The 19,724-nt window shown below is 45.6% G+C and overlaps 1 protein-coding gene across 2 annotated transcripts in view; it reads right to left on the bottom strand.

Moving 5' to 3' along the window:
• TSPAN4 (tetraspanin 4) overlaps positions 1-18,710 on the bottom strand; it is a 726,272-nt gene extending 707,562 nt beyond the window's left edge. The window contains exon 1 of one of the 2 annotated variants that reach the window (XM_075065079.1): positions 18,617-18,710. The gene's annotated coding sequence lies outside the window, so the exon portion shown is untranslated. The remainder of the gene's footprint in view (positions 1-18,616) is intronic. The other variant, XM_075065081.1, reaches the window with a different exon arrangement.
• Positions 18,711-19,724: the final 1,014 nt, after the last annotated feature.

Raw genomic sequence — 19,724 nt, 5'->3', positions numbered from 1 at the left:
TTCTTTGGAGTCTTTCGGCTGTTGATAAGGACAATGACTGGGATCTCAAGGTTGTATCTGTAAAGCCAAAATGCAACACTTAACAGAGGCAGCATTGTTCACACTAGACAGAGCACTGATTCAGCCGTACTTAAAGACAAACACAGTGTACACAATAGCATAATTTGCCCTTCCCGAAGCGAGCACACACAACCCACAGGAGCCCCAAAATGGTGAGTAAGCACAGGGGCAAGGGGGATTGGTTGTTTCACAGCTGTACTGTCCTCTGGGGTACTGTGCATTGGGGAGAACCAGCAGCTGCAGGGGGCCCCTATACTGAACACTGTCCCCACATTTTCCACAGGATGAGTTCATCCTGGAAGATATCTCGTTGCTGAGGGTGACCTGGGAAGCAAGGGACAGTCTTCTACTACAATGCAGCTTCTGCCCTGGCCCATATGCAGCTTGCCTGTGTGCAGCAATGGTCCCCCCACCTGTCACGACACAATGGTGTGGACATGTTAGCCTTACTGGGACAAGGAGCACAGTATCTATGCCAAGGAATCTGCACAAGCGGATTGCCCAGCTTCTGCATGAGACCTCTGAAGAGATCACGGAGGCCGATTACTGCGATGTGAGAGATTACTTCAATGCCCTATTCCAAATCTAGGCATGCATGCAGCCCTAACCCTCCTCACCCCAAGAGCCCGCACCAAACAACTTTCTTCCCAAAATAAAAGCTGCTTACCAGGCACCTTCTCTGGTGTCTGTTCTTCCCCAAGTGCCATCCGCTGCGACTAGCTACCTTCCTCCTGGCTTGAAAACAGCTCCTGGCTGCATGCATGTAGGGACACCGCGGTGTCTCCATCCTCCTCAGCACCCTCGCTCCTGCTTTTCTCCTCCTCTTGCCTTGTTGAACTGGGCTCTTTAGTGTCCATGATGGTCTTCGGAGTGGAAGGTGGGGTCGCCATGTATTGCATCCAGCTCTTTGTAGAAACTGCAGGTCACGGGGGCAGCACTGGAGCGGCAGTTTGCCTTGTGTGCTTTGCAGTACGCATTCCGCAGCTCCTTCACTTTAACCCCATACTGTGTCCCGGTCATGGCCCCTTTCCATCATGATATCTGCCCAAAGGTATCGTAATTCCTATGGCTGGAGTGCAGTTGGGACTGGACAGCTTCCTCCCCACAAACACTGATGATGTTCAGCACCTTGTCATAGCTCCATACTGGGGATCGCCTGGCACATGGAGGCATGGTCACCTGGAAAGATTCGCTGAGAGCACTCCACACCTTGCTGAGCAAACAGGAAGGGGATTTTCAAAATTCCCAGAGAATTTAAAGGGCGTTTCTGATGCTTGGTCACCTGAGGGCAGGGCAGTACAGTTCAAAGTGATGACCAGAGTGGCTAGAACAGGCATCGTGGGACACTTCTGGAGGCTGATCGGAGTGCATTAATAGACCAGGGCGTCCACACTGGCGCCGCGGTGCTCCAGCCAGAGCGCAGCAAGCGTTACACTCCTCGTGGAGGTGGATTATCAGGAGTGCTCCAGCTGTGGAGCCCAGGCGCTCTATGTGCCTTGCTGGTGTGGATGCATCATGAGTTAGAGTGCATTAAAGCAGCCCCGGGCACCCTAACTCACAAGTGTAGCCAAGCCCTTAAACTGCAAGCTCTTTGGAGCAGGGACCTCTGTTCTGTTTGTACAGCACCTAGTACAACAGGGTCCCGGGCCCTGACTGGGGATCCTTGGTGCCAACACAATACAAATCAACAACAACATAAAACCTTCACTGCTGCCAAGAAGCAATAATTAAGAGCTCATCCTGGCTGCCATTTTAAGAAAAAGACTTGGATGTAATATGGCACTAGCATGCACCGGGCTTATGAGAGTTTTCCCAGGGATTTATGGGAATTTGACCTCTTCTCCTACAATTCCCTTGGGCTCCCCAAGGAATTCCCAAAGGCCTTTTGAAGCCTCACAGAACAATTGCTTCCAGGAGCTGTGCCAGGGACAGAGAGTGGGATACTCAGAAGGCAGTGCAACTTCAACCCTGTAGCAGAGCATAATGATGGGTAGAAGATGTAATTTCCACTGGAACACAGCCCTATTACCCAGCCCTAAATACAGTTCAAAATGCAGGATGCTGCAAAAACAACCCTTTACAAACATTAAAAGCAAACAAAACTATTCTAACAGAACAATAAGAGTCTGCAGATGAACTCCAAGAATCACTGGGATTTCAAAAGCAAACATGGTGTTCAGGAGAGGAAAACTGTGCCCCAGAGCCTGAGCTGAGACCAAGTGGCTGTCCAAACGACATCCCTTCCTGCTGGAGATAGGTTAACCTTGCCCTCCAAGTGGCTTTGGCTCTCAGATGCCCAGTCATCCAAGTGCCCCCTTCTCCTGGGGTGAGGTTTCCCTCAGATACAGTTTAGCACTAGACTGGGAGAAACAATGCTCCAAGGGGCATTAGAGACAGCTCTGCAGCCTCCTGATACGGCCCAGTGCTCGAGAATCACCTCCAGCTCCCCTACACTGCAAGCGCCTCCAACAAAATGGCTGAAAAAATCATCCTGTGACCAACATCCTACACTCTTCAGCAACCACAGAAGATTGTGGGATATGGGAAGTTTTTTATTTTGTGGGCCACCAAACAAAATGTTGAAAATCGCTGCCCTGAACTGAGCCCCCTTGGGAACTGGTTTCTTCGTTCCTTCCTGAGCCTCCCAGTCCAGTAGGGGAGATTGCTCCTGGCCTCCAGTTGTGAGGAGGCATATCAGATCTCAAAGCATTTTACAGGGTAAATGTTATTCCCTTTTACAGTTGGGGAAACCAAGACACAGAAAGTAGAGGTGACTTGCCCAAGGTCACACCGCAAGCAGGTGAGTGGCAGAGGTAGGAACAGAACTGAGGTCTCACCTTCCAGTCCAGGGCTCTATTCATTAGAATACCCACAGCCTCTGTTTAAAAAAACCTGACCTAGGTTGCCTTGGAGTTACAGTCTAGCAAGCACAATGACGCTCAGATCTCAGTGGTTCAGGAGCCAAATTAGTGATCAACATTACCCAAAAGAGCCACAGTAGTGTGAATGACAGAAAAAATATTTAGTATATATCTATATATTATTCTGACAGCAAATAAATTAATAAGTTAGCACAAGTCAATAACTTAATTAGTTAAGAGTAAAAGCATCTTGTTGAGTTAATAATTAAATCACACTGTTTTAATATCATGCACTGCAAAGAGCCGTAGGGGACACATTAAAGAGCCCCTTGCGGCTTGAAAGCAATAGTCTGAGTATCACTGGTCTAGCATAAATTGACAAAGGATATGTCCACACTACGAAATTAGGTCAAATTTACAGATGTCGATTTTATACAGTCTATTGTGTGCATCCCCACTAACCGCATTAAGTCGGCCGAGTGCATCCACAGTACCATGGCTAGCATCGGACTTTCATAGCTATCCCACAGTTCCAGCAGTCTCCTCTGCCCATTGGAATTGTGGGTTGAGCTCCCAATGCCTGATGGGGCAAAAACATTGTCGCAGGTGGTTTGGGGTACACATCATCAGTCACAACCTATCCATGAAAGCAAAGGCAGATAATCGTTTCACGCCTTTTTTCCTTGCAGATGCCATACTGCTTTCAGCAGACAATGCAGGAGTACTGCTAACCATCGTCATCCAACCACCGCTTCCGCGGCAACTCTGCTCTCCTAGTCCCACGAATCCACCTCGCAGATCCTCTCATCATTCGATATAAATATCTATTTTCGTGGCATCCATCATCATCCACCACTTCGGATGTAACTCTGCTTTCCTGAAGACACCATACCATGGCAAGCATGGAGCCCACTCAGCTCACCACTGCTGTTGTGAGCTTTGTAAAGACTTTGTGCATTATCCTGGAGTATGTGCAGAACCAGAACCTGCAAAAGCAAACGAGGAGGCGATGACAGCGTGATCATGATAGTGATGAGGATATAGACACAGACTTCTCTCAAAGCATGGGCCCTGGCAATTTGGACATCATAGTGGTAATGGGGCAGGTTCATGCCATGGAATGCCAATTCTGGGCTCAGGAAACAAGCACAGACTGGTGGGACTGCATAGTGTTGCAGGTCTGTGATGATTCCCAATGGCTGTGAAACTTTCGCATGAGTAAGGGCACTTTCATGGAACTTTGTGACTTGCTTTCCCCTGCCCTGAAGCGCAAGAATACCAAGATGAGAGCAGCCCTCACAGTTGAGAAGCGAGTGGCGATAGACCTCTGGAAGCTTGCAACGCCAGACAGCTACCGGTCAGTCAGGAATCAATTCGGAGTGGGTAAATCTACGGTGGGGGCTGCTGTGATCCAAGTAACCAACGCAGTCACCGAGCTGCTGCTATCAAGAGCAGTGACTCTGGGCAATGTGCAGGTCATAGCGGATGGCTTTGCTGCAATGGGATTCCCTAACTGTGGTGGGGCAATGGACAAAACACATATCCTTATCTTGAGACCAGACCACGTTGGCAGCCAGTACATAAACCGCAGGGGGTACTTTTCAATGGTGCTACAAGCACTGGTGGATCACAAGGGACGTTTCACTGACATTAACATGAGATGGCTGGGAAAGGTACATGACACTTGCATTTTCAGGAACTCTGGTCTGTTTGAACAGCTGCAGGAAGGAATTTACTTTCCAGACCAGAAAATAACTGTTGGGGACATTGAAATGCCTATAGCTATCCTTGGGGACCCAGCCTACCCCTTAATGCCATGGCTCATGAAGCCATACATAGGCACCCTGGACAGTAGTAAGGAGCAGTTCAACTATAGGCTGAGCAAGTGCAGAATGTAATAGAATGTGCATTTGGACATTTAAAAGTATGCTGATGCAGTTTAATGACTCGATTAGATCTCAGCAAAACCAATATTCCAATTGTTATTGCCACTTGCTGTGTATTCCACAGTACCTGTGAGAGTAAGGGGGAGACATTTATGGCAGGGTGGGAGGTTGGGGCAAATCACCTGGCTGCTGATTACACGAAGCCAGACACTGGGGCGATTAGAAGAGCACAGCAGGGTGCGCTGTGCATCATAAAAGCTTTGAAAACCAGTTTCATGACTGGCCAGGCTATGGTGTGACAGTTCTGTTTGTTTCTCCTTGATGAAAACCGTCCCCTTGGTTCACTCTACTTCCCTGTAAGCCAACCGCCCTTCCCTCTTCAATCACCACTTGCAGAGGCAATAAAGTCATTATTGTTTCAAAATCATGCATTCTTTATTAATTCAACACACAAATAGGGGGATAACTGTCAAGGTAGCCTCGGAGGGGTGAGGGAGGAGGGAAGCACTGGGTGGGGTGGTGGAGGAGGGGAGGAGGGAAAGACAAGGCAACACTTCACTTCAAAACTTATTGAATCCCAGCCTTCTGTTGCTTGGGCAGTCCTCTCGGGTGGAGTGGTGGGTGCCCAGAAACATCCCCTCTCCGCCCCACGTTCTTGGGCATCTGGATGAGGAGGCTAGGGAATTTAGGAAGGAGGGCGGGCAATTACACAGGGGCAGCAGTGGCGGTCTGTGCTCCTGCTGCCTTTCCTGCCTCTGGAGCATATCAGTTTGATCCCACAGTGGCCTCAGCATTTTTTTCTGCCTCCTCTCATCGCGATGCAGCCATCTCTCTTCTCGTTCGTCCCGCATGTCCTCGCATTCATTTTCTTCTGTCCTGGACTCTGACATTGTTTGCCTCCACACATTCTGCTGAGCTCTTTCATTGCAGGGGGACTGCATGAGCTCAGAGAACATTTCATCGCGAGTGCATTTTTTTCACCTTCTTATCTGCGCTAGCCTCTGGGACGGAGATAATAGGGGGGAGCGTTCAAACATTTGCAGCTGCGAGAGGAAAAAAAGGGAGAGTAGTATTTAAAAAGACACATTTTAGAGAACAATGGGTAGACCATGAACCAAGCTGTTAACATTACATAGCACGTGTGCTTTCACTACAAGGTCGCATTTTGCCTCTTATTTTGAGGACCTGCCAGTTTGGTGTGAGTGATCACATACGCAGGGCCAGGCAACAGAACTCGGCTTGCAGGCCACCATGGTAAGCCACAGTCTTTCAGCTTCTTCCACCTTCATAACATGTGGGAATGATTTCAAACATCAGCACCCTCCTTTCCCATACCAAGCACCTGTTCGGTTGGCCATTTAAAAGGAGGGGCTATACTGGCCGCCAATGCATCCCAAGTCTTCAGGGCAAATTAACCATTAAACATGCTTGCTTTTAAACCATGCATTATATTTACAAAGGTACACTCACCAGAGGCGCCTTCTCCTGCTTCATGGTCCATGAGCCCACCTTGGGAGGGTATTGGCTCCAGGGTGATAAACAGTTCCCAGCTGTCGGGGAGAATGTTTTCTCCACCTGCGTGCTGTATGCTATCCTCATCCTCTTCCACCTCCTCATCTTCCTCGTCCCCAAAATCCTCATCCCTGTTGCATGAGACTCCTCCCTTGCAGGTGTCCATGGACAGGGGTGGCGTAGTAGTAGGGGCCACCTCTAGAATTGCATGCAGCTCATCATAGAAGCGGCATGTCTGGGGCTGTGACCCGGAGCGGCCATTTGCTTCTTTGGTTGGCTTACCTGAGCTCCTTCATTTTCACGCAGCACTGCTGCTGGTGCCTATTGTAGCCTCTGTCCATCATTCACTTGGAGATTTTTTCAAATATTTTGAAATTTTGTCTTTTGGAACGGAGTTCTAATACCATGGATTCGTCTCCCCAAACAGCGATCAGATCCAGTACCTCCCGTTCAGTCCATGCTGGAGTTCTTTTGTGATTCTGAGACTGCATGGTCACCTGTGCTGATGAGCTTGCCACACTGGCCAAACAAGAAATGAAATTCAAAAGTTCCCGGGACTTTTGTTGTATACCTGGCTAGTGCATCTGAGTTGAAAGTGCTGTCCAGAATGGTCACAATGGAGCACTTTGGGATAGCTCCTGGAGGCCAGTACCGTCTAATTGCATCCACACTACCTCAACTTCAACCCAGCAATGCCGATTTCATCGCTAACCCCCTTGTTGGAGAGGATTACAGAAATTGATTTTAAGAGCCATTTAAGTTGACAAAAAAGGCTTTGTCTTGTGGCTGGGTGCAGGGTTAAATCAATCTAAAGCTGCTAAATTCGACCTAAACTCATGGCGCAGACCAGGGCTAAGACATGAAAGACGTTCAGGGTTACTCACAATGCCAGGTATATCCTGGGTGGAGATGAAGAAAATGCTCTCCAAAGAAATTTCAGTGGCTTTTCATATTTAATTTTGGAAGGGGCAGGTGAGAAGAAGGAGGGGATCTTGCCTCAGTTTTGGCTGGGCAGGAGTGGAAGGCAGCTAACAGATAAACATAAAATTTGATCAAGGTTGCCATTTTATTCAGACCAAACATGAATGCAAAATATTCAGCCCCTGAGCATAGCTGGCTACCAACTATCAGTCTACTGTTCTGAAACGGGTTATCCATCTTCACAGACAATGCGCTGATCAGGGCATATGATTAAAGGCTCTCTTTTATTATTCCCACTTATCACAGGCAAGTGTATCTGCAGCAGCATACCAGAACAGATGGAGTAGAGCCTGCCCTTCAGTACAAACTCTGGAATAACTGTTCCCTGACGTGCTCGGGTGTATGATTTAATCACACACCCTGGGAATGCAAGAGTTAGAACACGCCACAAATACCACACTACTACTTAGAATGTTTAAAGAGGTGACACACACTGACAGCCAGGAAATTCAAAGTTGACTCTCAGTCCTTAATTCACTCTACCAGGCAAGAGTTCCTTTAGAATTAATGATATGACACAACAGTTACCCAAGGTACTGTATATAACTCAGCAAGTTCCCTCCCCCCACCATATCACCACACACTTGCAAAAAAAAAAAAAGTGTGTGGGGGGGTGGGGGCTGGCTTGTACCACTGGGTGGAACTGATCACACTGTTGGAAAGCTCTGTGAAAGCTTCCCCTGAACAGCTCTGCCAATGCATCTCAATCCCTAATGCAACATCCCCTGAGGCCCCAAATCATCTCACCAGTAAGCTGTCAAATTCCCTCCCTGTTCTACTACAGTTCTGGGGCCTCCCCCCTCCTACCACACCCGACCCCATTCACAGCATCTCATATCATGACCTGCAGCCCCCTGTTGCACCAGTGCAAAATCCTGGTAGTGGCACTTTGAAAGGGGCGGAGGGAGAGAAACACTCACTAGAGACCAAACCAGCTTCGGAATCCATATTTATAAAGGTGTGGGAAGGATTAAATAGCGTTTTTTCCCTCTTTACCCATTCGAACATAACAGTTCCTGGCCATCATATAAATAAGTGCAATAAAAACCCTTTTGCAGAGTTGTTACTGTGCATGTGCAGTCACCACTTGAATACCATAAAGTTCATTAAAAAAAATTAATATAACAAGAGTGATTCAATGGACTATCCCTCTGCTAAATTTCAATTTAATATCTGCACTTTAAGTGCTGGACCCCTACAGTTACTGTTTCTGCAATGCAATAGCTTCAGCGCCTTTTGTGAGACCAAGCATGTTGCCTTAATGCATTCTTAAGGTGACAGAACCACCAAGCAGAGCAGATTTATCACCCTAAGGGCACACAAAGTAACATGCTTAATCTGATGAGTGATGCCAAAGCAGTGCCTGTTAATATTTTATGAACCATTTGATTGTTTTTTAATTTAAAAAACAAAACAAAGCAGCAACTCAATAAACGGAACGTTTCTTATGGACGGAACAAACCTGGACGCGCAATGGCCCATTTCATCTGAGTGATATATTATCTCCTTTGTGTTTACACCTTTTTTCATGCCGATTGCTGGAATCCCACTTCACCACTGTATATTGCTACATATTCACAAGGGCGAAAGGAAATGCAGGCCTGTTATTTACCAGGCTGCATGTGGCAACAGACTATATAGGTAAGGGATGCAAGGAGAGTATGGGTCATGATGCAAACTGCAGACACACACACACACAACTAAAATTAAATCAATTTAAGTTATATGGGGAAGTTTACAAGGGTAAGGGAGCAGCGTAATGATTAGCTAATAAGGTTAATAAAACTTAAACCACACAATGACTAAAATATCTACTAACATATATAAACAAAAAAAGGATGCAGCATTTAGTAATAACTGATACTTAACAAATACAACCAACACATAACGACCAGCAAACGTAGAGACTCTGTTTGAAACCACGTGAGCTGAGAGAGAGGCTTCGAGTGCATCCAGATCGGTACGAGTGTACACAGGCATACACAGGATTCGTTTTTCTTTCTCCTCTCCTGCCTGCACATGGCAGGGCGGACCTAAAGTATCCACTATGACATCACAGAAGACGTCATAGGGGACGGAGCCCAAAACCGCTGTGTGTGTCGTTTCCTGATTGGCACAAGCAAAGTTTACACCAAGTAGGGGAGCAGGTGCCTAAAAGTCTGGCTTCGCCCCCAAAAGGTGAGGTGATGCATATTGTTTTAGAATGCGTTCAACACTGAATGACAAAAGAAGAGGCCAGGGCAATACCGGTATGGGCAAGTTCTACAGGATGCAGACAGGAATTCACCTTAACAACCACAAGACTTCAGGCTCTGCTTCCTGATAGGGATGGCTGCTTAGAAAGAGGATCTTCTCTCATCAAGATGTGACAGGCCTCTCGCACACTGGCAGGGGAAGCTTCTGGCCTGAAGCTTCCATACAGCATCACAATCTGAGCATGGCATGGGAACATTTAACAAGGTGAATTTGCCTGCCTAGCTCCTTGCCCTACCAATGCTACTTCTTCCCTAGTCCCAGGAGCTTGAATCCAAATATTAGGGTCCATGGGCCTCCTCCAACCCCAGATCCATGGATTCAGCCACAACTGACTCCTTCTTACAGTTGGAGTTCCCACTCCTAATGTTGCTATGCAGTCTTGCAAGGGGCAAGAAGGATTCTTCATAGAAGATATGCAGAGAGGATGGCCTAACATCAGGCTTGAAATGCAACCACAAAAATCCTCTGGAACCACAAGATTCAATCCCATTAGGGACTCAGTAATTCATCATTCCAAGACACACATTCACTATCACATATAGGGGGTCTCTCTCACAAGATCTTGAAAGAAACCAGCAAAGCTCTGATATTTTGTGCAATCATTAATGAGCTCAGAAAACCAGAGCACCTGTTTAAAAGAGCCATATTTTGTTGTAGTACCCTTAACCAAAATATTTCTCTCACCTTAGTACTGTACGTACTGGTTATTAATGTGGCTAGGACCTTTTCACTCAGAAGACAGCCATGGTTCCATGGTGCTGTATGAATGTTTCTGCTTCTGTTGGATATGCTTCTGTTTTCCAGGAACACGATCAAGCTCTTGGAGACCAATCCTACAAACACTTATTCATGTCTGGCAGAATCAAGACCGTGAGTTGCTAATCACTTTTAGGTTCTTTGGAAGGAAAGGTGCTATCAAAATGTAACAAAGTAACCCCATGAAGGAGAATAATTATTATGACATCTGAGGACACTTGCAGGAAATGGCAGAGCTGATGGACAGCTGGAGCAGTCTTATTGATTAAAATGTTGCCATGGGATGTTACTGAGTTTTTGGAGTTTTTTGTCTGTGTGTTTTTTACATGAAATAGTCACTTAGCTAGCAATATATTCATGTCATCAAGACTTTTCTCTCGTAAGGCATGTCAATCACCTCACTGCATAAACAAGACTAAGATAAGCAAAAATTAGTTTTGCCTTGAAACAACCTTGCTGAAACCAAACATATCAGATCAATGCAGCACTGAACAGGTTAAACATCTGCACCTGGGGAAATTGAGGAGTGCGGGTGGGATCCTTATGGGGTTCTGTTTATGTCCTCTCCCATCTCACTTCTGTGAGAAGTGACACAGACCATTGCAGGGAAAGGCAGACCTAGAATTATATATATTACACACACACACACACACACACACACACACACTCACTCTATCTATAGCACTTTTTGCAAGCACCCTTTCACAATAGTTTCTGTGACAAAAACTTCTTTATGATGTCACTCATCCAATGGACAACTCCTGATTCTCAGTTATGCTAACGCCCCTTTATGACACTGTCAAAATAAAAAAAAGTCTTATTAAAATGAGTGTAAAGTACCCTCTGAGAATGCTCCTTGTGCAAAAGGTGTTCCCAGGCAGAATAAAGCTGGCATAAGGGCTCATATTGGGGAGGGGCATGGGCAGAGTATACTGCTCTATAGCTACTCTCTAATCCCAGGGCCAAGACCCACTGTGGGCCTGGGGAAGCAAGTCAAATTACAGCAGCCCTCAGGCAGCTCGGACTTACACCAGAGACAACAACTTGCCACAGAACACAGCTTAATGCCAGTTTTGTTCCCCTCCTCTGTTCCCGCCCAAAATCAGAACCCTTGTCTCCACAGATTGACAAGAAATGTAGTAATTTTTGCCACTTTCCAAAGGGATCTTTTAAAAGAGTTAATATTAATTATTTGTATTGCAGTAGCACATAGAAGCCGCAGTCATAGACCAGGACCCCAATGTGCTAGGTGCTGTACTAACATGACCCCCTCCCCAAAAAGACAGTCCCTGTCCCAAACAGATTACAATCTAAAAATAAAATAAATCTTTACATGAACAATAGAACAAACTTTACATCCAGCACAATGTTTTACACAGCATTACAGCGAAATATATACATTTGGGATGTGTTGGTGGGACTGTCACAGGTTTTATTTTCCTAAAACCTGGGGATTTTAAGAAATATCTACTACTCAACATATATTTTTTATATAAAAAGGACGCTATGCCAATAATAGAAAGCAACTCTTTGAATCCTTTCCATCGGTCGTCACTAATGAAGTTTATGTGTGCAAAATTGAGTTCATTCCGCCCCCATTAGGAGCCAATTACACTGGGAAAAAAATGCAATTAACAAGGTGTAGAATAAACAGCATGCCACCTGCCTTTAACAGCAGCCCCACTTCAAACAAGTCAAGGTCTCGGCACAGCTTTCAGAATTGGCAATGGATATTATACGTATTTATTCAGCAGCTGCTCTTCATTGCAACAAATATTACAGGCTTACCAGATACGGTCAACATATTTTTTAAAAATACACTAAGTATTAAACCCTGCTTTGAAGCTGCAAATGTTGCTTTTAATGAAATCAGCAGTATCAGGCTTTTCTGTATCACTGTGAAATCTGCAGTTACATTCCCTAGCTTATAGTCATATTTCCCCTCTTTCTACAGGTTCAGCAGCTTCTGAATTCGTTTCACTAAATCCAGGGGCCAGGACAGCTATTACGCACTGCATGGGCCGGGGGGGAGGAGAGGAAGAGGCCTGATGGAGCTGTTAAACAATGCAATGCATTGAGAAGCCCAGCAGAGTAGACCATTCATTCCTTCTATCATCGTTCCTTCCTTTTGTTCTGACCTTCTGCCACCACTCCATTGTCAGATGCAGAAGATACATCAAGTGAGGGCAAAAAGGGCAAGTTTCCCAGTCAGCCGTTGGTGTAAAGGGCATCCAGACAAGCTTTCAGCTCTGACCTTTCCCCCTTAACCAGCAAAGGGTAGAGAGCTTAGGAGGAAAAAAAACAACGCTCATGTCTTATGTGGGGTGGGGGGGAGAAATTAAGTGAAGTGGGGGGAGGAGTTGCTGTGCAGCAAGCCTTCTGGCCCCTTCCAAAGCAGTGCTGACTAGATGCAGAAGTAGTCACATTCATCCCTGCTTGGACAGAATGTCAGTAAGTGAGAGGCACTACCGTGTGGTACACAAGGCCTAGTGGTAACGGAAGGTAAATCCTTTGTAGGCAGAGACTGGTCTACATTTCAAACTTAGGTCGACATAAGCCGCATTAAGTAAATCCAGTAACGTATGTGTCTACACTACTAAGTCCCTTCCGCTGACCTAAGTGGCCTGTAAAATCGACTTCTGTACTCCACCTCCGCGAGAGGCACAGCCCTTGATTCGACATCCACGGGTTGACGTGGGGATAGTGTCAACAGTGCATTGTGTAATTCGAACAAATTGGCCTCCAGGAGGTGTCCCACGGTGCTCCACTGTAATCACTCTGGAAAGCACTTTCAACTCCACAGCACGACAGCCAGGTACATAGGAAACTTTTGAATTTTCATTTCCTGTTTGATCAGTGTGGAGAACTCACCAGCACAGTTGATCATGGAGACTCAAGGCCGCAAACATGCTCCAGCATGGAGTACGCAGGTGGTGATGGATCTTATTGCTGTGTGGGGAGAAGAGTCTGTGCAGGCAGAGCTCCGATCCAGCAGAAGAAACACTGACATCTATGCCACAATTGCACGGAGGATGGGGGAGAAGGGCTACCCCAGGGACACACAGCAGTGCTGCATGAAAATAAAGGAGCTTCGGCAAGCATACCAGAAGACAAGGGAGGCAAACAGTCATTTTGGTTCTGCGCCACAGACATGCCATTTTCATGAGGAGCTTCACGTAATTTTTGGCCCCCGTATTACCCCAAAAAGCTCCATGGCTACCTCCCAGGAGCCCTGGGCAACCTCAATCAACAACGAGGAGGACATTGTCGATGAAGAGGAGAATGTGAGGCAGGCAAGCAGAGGATCCATTCTGCCCTACAGCCAAGAACTGTTTTTAATCCTAGAGCCCAACACTTCATAGGACCAGTTGGTGGTGGAGCATGATGCCAGGGAAGGCACTTCTGGTGAGTACACTTCCAATCAAACTGTAAAGGTTACATGCTATTATTTTTTATGTTTAATCTGACCAAAAAAAAGTAGGTGGAGTGAATATCGGTGGCCATTCCAGCTACGCAGAGGGTGCTCTCCGAAAAAGACTATTTATGTGCATGGGGATCCTCCAGGGAGATCTCTAGGAAGCTTTCATGGAGGTACTCTGAAATCCTTTGCAGAAGGTTTCTGGGAAGGGCTGCCTTATTTCGTCCACTAAAGTCCCTCTGCAGCCTATGCTGAACCTGCTGCCATCTTTGCCCAGTACTACATCCTCCTCTCCCAAGTGTCCTATGAGGTGGGGCAGAAAGTTCAGTGTCCCTTGCACTCAACACCAGGCAAGGGTACAAGCACGAGAAGGTGGCCATGCCCATATCTTTCATTGTTATTGCAGTGCACCTGTAAGCAAGCTTTCCTTGGTTTCTCCCCCTCACAGTGTTATCAGCCCTTTTACCCCAGGTTATCTTACTTTTCTTTGCTGTCTCAGTAGTGTTTGTGTGCATAGTAAAACTTAACAGATTGAGGAGAAGAGGCTTGGTTGGTGGGAGTGGAGTTTACAGGAGACAAAATGCAATGGAGGGGACAGTTTGGTAAGGAATAACACAGATAAGTGTCACATTACTCTGACTCATTGCTGAAATTGGCTTTCAAAGCCTCATGGAAACACAGACCACCTCAATATGTTCTTCTTATTGCCTTAGTGTCTGGCTGCTGAAAATTGGCTGCCAGGCAATCTGCCTCAATCCCCCACCCTAGTAGAAACTTTTCTCTCTTTGTTTCACTGATATTATTAAGCATACAGCAGGCAGCAATAACAATGGGAATACTGCTTTCACTGAGGTCTAACCTAGTAAGCAGACAGCGTCAGCAACCTTTTAAACATCCAAAGGCACATTCCACCACCATTCTGCACTTGCTCAACCTATGGTTGAACCAGTCCTTACTGCTTTCCAGGCCGCCGTGGTACGGCTTCATGAGCCATGGAAGCGAGGGGTAGGCTGGGTCTCCCAGGATCACAATTCGCATTTCAACATCACCAATGGTTATTTTGCAGTCTGGAAAGAAAATCTCTACTTGCAGCTTTCTGAACAGACCTGTGTTCCTAAAGATGTGCACATCATGCACCTTTCCCGACCATCCCATATTGATGTCAGTGAAATGGCCATTGTGATCCACCAGTGCTTACAACACCATTGAGAAGTACCCCTTTCAGTTTATTTAGTCTTTGGGAAGGTGGTCTACCAAGATAGGGATATGCCTTCCGTCTATAGCCCTCCCGCCGTTAGGGAACCCTATCACGCCAAAACCATCCACTATGTCCTGCACATTACCCAAAGTCACTATCCTTCTTAGCAGAAGTCTGTTAATGGCCCTGAAAACTTGGATCACAACAGATCTCACAGCAGATTTACTCACTCCAAACTGATGCACCACTGACCGGTAGCCGTCTGGGGTTGCAAGTTTCCATACAGCTATCGCCACTCACTTCTCCAGTGTCAGAGCAGCTCTCGTTTTAGTATAGCTGCGCTTCAGGGCTGGGGAAAGCTCTTTATACAATTCCTGAAAAGTGGCCTTACACATTCAGAAGTTCTGCAGCCACTGCTCATCACCCCATAGCTGCACAAAGATGCCCTCCCACCAGTCAATGCTTGTTTCTCGGGCCTAGAAACTGCGCTGAACCATGTCAAGGTGATGCATGACTGCCACCAACAACTGCGAATTGCTCTGCTCTGTGTCTTCCTGCTTGCATGGGATCACATTGTTCTGTGCGACAGCTCATGCATCAGCTGTGTAAATACTGTGAGGTGTTTGTAATCCTCACATCAGCAGTGTACAGCTGAGCGGGGTTCATGTTTATCGTGCTATGGCGTCCGCACAGGTAACCCAGGCTTACGAAAAAGGCTGGTTTCTTTGCTGTTGATTTCAAGGAAGGAGGGAGGGAGGAAGGGAGGTAAGTGCATCACGAGAGGTTAACACCATGTTTCCATAACCTCCTGCACCAATGTTTTGGTCCCACAAGGCACTGCAAGCCCAACCCAAAATTCTACTTGGCTATGTGCACTGTGAGATAGCTACCCACAGTGCAGTGTTCCATGCATCAATGCAAGTCCTACTAGTGAGGATGCGCTCCGCCAACACAATGAATGTAGCATGGACATGCAAGATCAACTTGCTTAAATCGGAGGCTCGATGTCAACTTAACTTTGTAGTGCAGACACTTTGTAGGTGGGAGAGTGAAAGAAAAATCCAGCAATTCCTTTCTCCCCCATCCGCTGTCCGCAACCTCTGATCCCTAAAATTCACACACTTTTTTCTTTTAAGATTTTTCACTCTCCTTGATTCCTTTAAGAGTCAGTAGTGTGGCACTGAGAGGATACCACCTGTGTTTAAGGTATCAGATTGACACTTCTGATGAACCAACTCTCCCTGAGATGGACCAAACACTTCAATAAAGATATTTCTTCTCTGAATGACCAAGGGAGAAAGCAGGAAGTGGACCTTCTGTTTCTAATTAGACAAAGTGCCAAATGTCCACAGATTTTTAAAAGGGTGCTGGTCAAGACTAACAGGTTTAAAATTTTACCTATCTCAAAGGAACACTTACAAAAAAGAATCCTTTTGACTTTCACCAAATGTAGGTTGCGATGGAGATACAATCAGAGCTTTCCACACATGGGAAAATCAGATCACAACAGCCACATTTGCTACTACTCAGCACCTTTTGTGGTCATTTATCCCAGGTTAAATAAATGTACATTCAGAAATACACCCTCACTGCACAGGTGTAAATGTTCACACAACATGCAATGCAGCAGAGAATCAGTTCCTACCTGCATTGGGTGACCAGATAACCAGTGTAAAAAATTGGGACAGGTGTGGGAGGTAATAGGTGCCTATATAAGAAAAAGCCCCTCAAATCAGGATTGTCCCTATAAAATCAGGACATCTGGTCACCCTATACCTGCAAGAGAGTACAGTCTCTCTCTCACACACAGATACCCACCCTCCCTCCCTCCTCAGAGGATTATGAAAAGGAAGCCTCCAGACACATGCTTTAGCTTCTCAGCTTTACCAGCAGGCGGAGCAGGCATCTATCAAGCCACCATTCTGCAGTACAAACTACAAAAGGAGAAGGTCACAGGAGATGCAGCCTTTCAACATGGCTAGATGCAGAAAGTCACTTGCCATCACACATTATAAAAACACTTTAGGGATGGTTCAGCCAGGCAGGTCACTTAACTGGCTGAATATTCTTAACCCTCTCACTTGAGAAGCAAAGGTGCCCCAGGGCAACGGAGTGGCTGCTGGAACAACAGACTACAGTATTCCACAGAAAGTGCTTTATGAAAAAGAGTAGGAAGGAGCATCTGCCTTGTATCAAACATATATAATATAAGTATTCATCGCTATGAGTGTTTTACACCCTATGCCTAGCTGTACTTTGCAGGTCTACATCCATCCAAAGTTCTCAAGATGTGTTCAACCCCTACAGTGTTCACACCAAGGTGAGTACAAGTAGCCTTCAAAAGCTATGCCAGCATCAAAGAGAATCTATACGCAGGGCCGGCACTTCCATTTAGGCGACCTAGGCAGTCGCCTAGGACGCCAGGATTTGGGAGGGCAGCATTTTGCCGACCTCGGCGGCAATTCGGCGGCGGGGGGTCCTTCCATGCTCTGGGTCGTCGGTGGCAATTCTGCAGCGGGTCCTTCACTCGCTCCAGGACCCGCCGCCTAAGTGCCCCAAAGACCGGGAGCGCGGAAGGATCCCCACCTAGGGCGCCAAAAACCCTGGCGCCGCTTCTGTCTATACGTACATAATGTCTAGTGCATTAATCAGAGAATGGGTTATACAGATGTCTGTAATTTCATAACAAAGCAGCACAAATGGCAAAGTTTTCTTTAAGAGATGCCCTTCCAAAAATGTGTTGGTGGTAGGGGAAAGGGTCTTGTGTCACACATCTTTACTCATCAGAGAGAAGCAATTTATTCAATCAAACAAAAAGAAGAAACTAGTCCACAATCCACCACCTGTTCCAATTCTATCCATCTAGACGACCCTCTTATGCCCATTGTTGAGGAGCACTCTGATAGGGTCATTAGTTCTGAGCCATATGAAGCATTCTGCAACCTTTGATAACAGTTCAAAGACACAAAGATCAGGAGGCTGTCACTCACTTAAGTGGTGGAAGGCCTGGGGAATGGTATAGTGTGAAAACTTCTTGGCATGTGAGATATAACTACACACTTCTAGGGGCACAGAGAACTCCAATACTTGCAAAAGGAGATATTTTACAAGTAAGACCCAATTTGATTTAGTGCCAAAGAGCATGGGTTAGTATTAGAACATATCAAACATTTAAGGGTAGAGGAGCTGGAAATCTCATGGGATGCAGCTATCCACCCAATGAAGTAGCAAGGAATCACCTTAACTAAAATGTGCCAAGATTCATAAATTACTGACTCTGCTTTTTAAAACACACAAATCTTTTAAACAGCCTGTTGTGGCTTGGCAAGCAAATACGCTCAGAATAACAGGATACACAACGTGCAGCATAAAATGTTCTCAAATGTAGAAATCTCTACAGTTCACAGAACATAACAATCCTTAAGTTTCACAACATCAAAGGAGGACATAAAACCTATTAGATCATTAAGACCCTCACCCAGCCAGGGTAGGCTGTACACACAGTACAGATCAAATGTTAAAATTAATACCATGTCTAGAGCAGAGTAATGTTTTCTTGATGAAGATGCAAAGGAAGTAATGTCTGAGAATTTAAGTCCGAAAGTTGCTGTCACGTTAAAATTCAATTTTGTCTTCCTTAAAATGAATAAACATATTTCCACAACTTAACAGTAAAGCCTTGACCTACCTGAAGGGGTACCACTCTGTCACAAACCACCAGCAAGAGCACCTGCCTTTCCCACTCTCACTTCCTACTTTCTGCTTGCAAATACGAACACTTCTCTTCGCAGTTCAGCAAGAGAATTTTTGTAGAGCCCCAGTTCTGAAAAGGTATCAAGTCACAATCTCTAAGTTCACCAAAAAAAAAAAAAATCAAAGGAGAAAAATAAATAATGAACACACACATAGTTCTCATTGGCCTCAGAATCTATGGCTCTCAGCAGTTCATCTGCCACCGATGCCAAGTCAATTCATTCTGTTCACAGCTAAAGATAATTATTGTTCCTGGGACTGCAAAAATCATAGTCGCTTCGCTGCTGCTTAGAATTGTTTATAAGTGGTTTTATAATCCCAAACCTCATTTGTTATAATGGAAGTATTTGCTCTTCTACAGTTCAAACTGGGTCTGGAGTTTCTGTGTATTGATTGGGTCAATAATCTATGTTTTCAAAATAAGAGTCATGTAAGATGTATTAACATAAATTGTGCATTAAGACAATTATTTATATGCTGGACAGTAATGGCTCCACATTCTGAGATTTGATACAATGCACAAACTAAAGAAAATTACCATTTTAAATAAAGAAAATTAGCATAATGTTAATGTTGTAACAAGCAGACAGTAAGAATTGTCAAGAGTCAGACTTGATTCTCTATCTCACAATCCTTACCCCCCCGCAAAAAAAAACAAGATGTGCCCCTAATGCTGGCAGCAGCCACACCTGTTTACATTTTAAGCACATATACTCTGCTACTAATACACTTCCTCACATTACTCACATCTTTAACTTAGTCTAATGAAATACCACCAACAAACAAAACAAAACAATTTAAGACGCATCTTTACACATTGCCAAAAGTCTCTTACTTTTTGGGGTACACAATGAGATCATTTGTCACCTTGTCTACACCAACTCCTCAACTCCTCCTCAGTGGGGCATGACCCTTTCTTTCCCTCCTCATCTCCCTAGATATTGCAGCAGCTTTCTAACAGTGCTAGATGGAGCTCCACTGCCTTAGCACAAAGGAAATGAGCCAAGACTGGTGTGTGCCAGTGTTAAATTGGAACAGTCTTA

This window comes from Chelonoidis abingdonii, chromosome 4 (genome assembly GCF_003597395.2).
Source record: "Chelonoidis abingdonii isolate Lonesome George chromosome 4, CheloAbing_2.0, whole genome shotgun sequence".
NCBI classification, from domain to species: domain Eukaryota; kingdom Metazoa; phylum Chordata; order Testudines; family Testudinidae; genus Chelonoidis; species Chelonoidis abingdonii.
The sequence above is the reverse complement of the archived record's forward strand: the minus strand, read 5'-3'. Positions and strand labels throughout refer to the sequence as shown.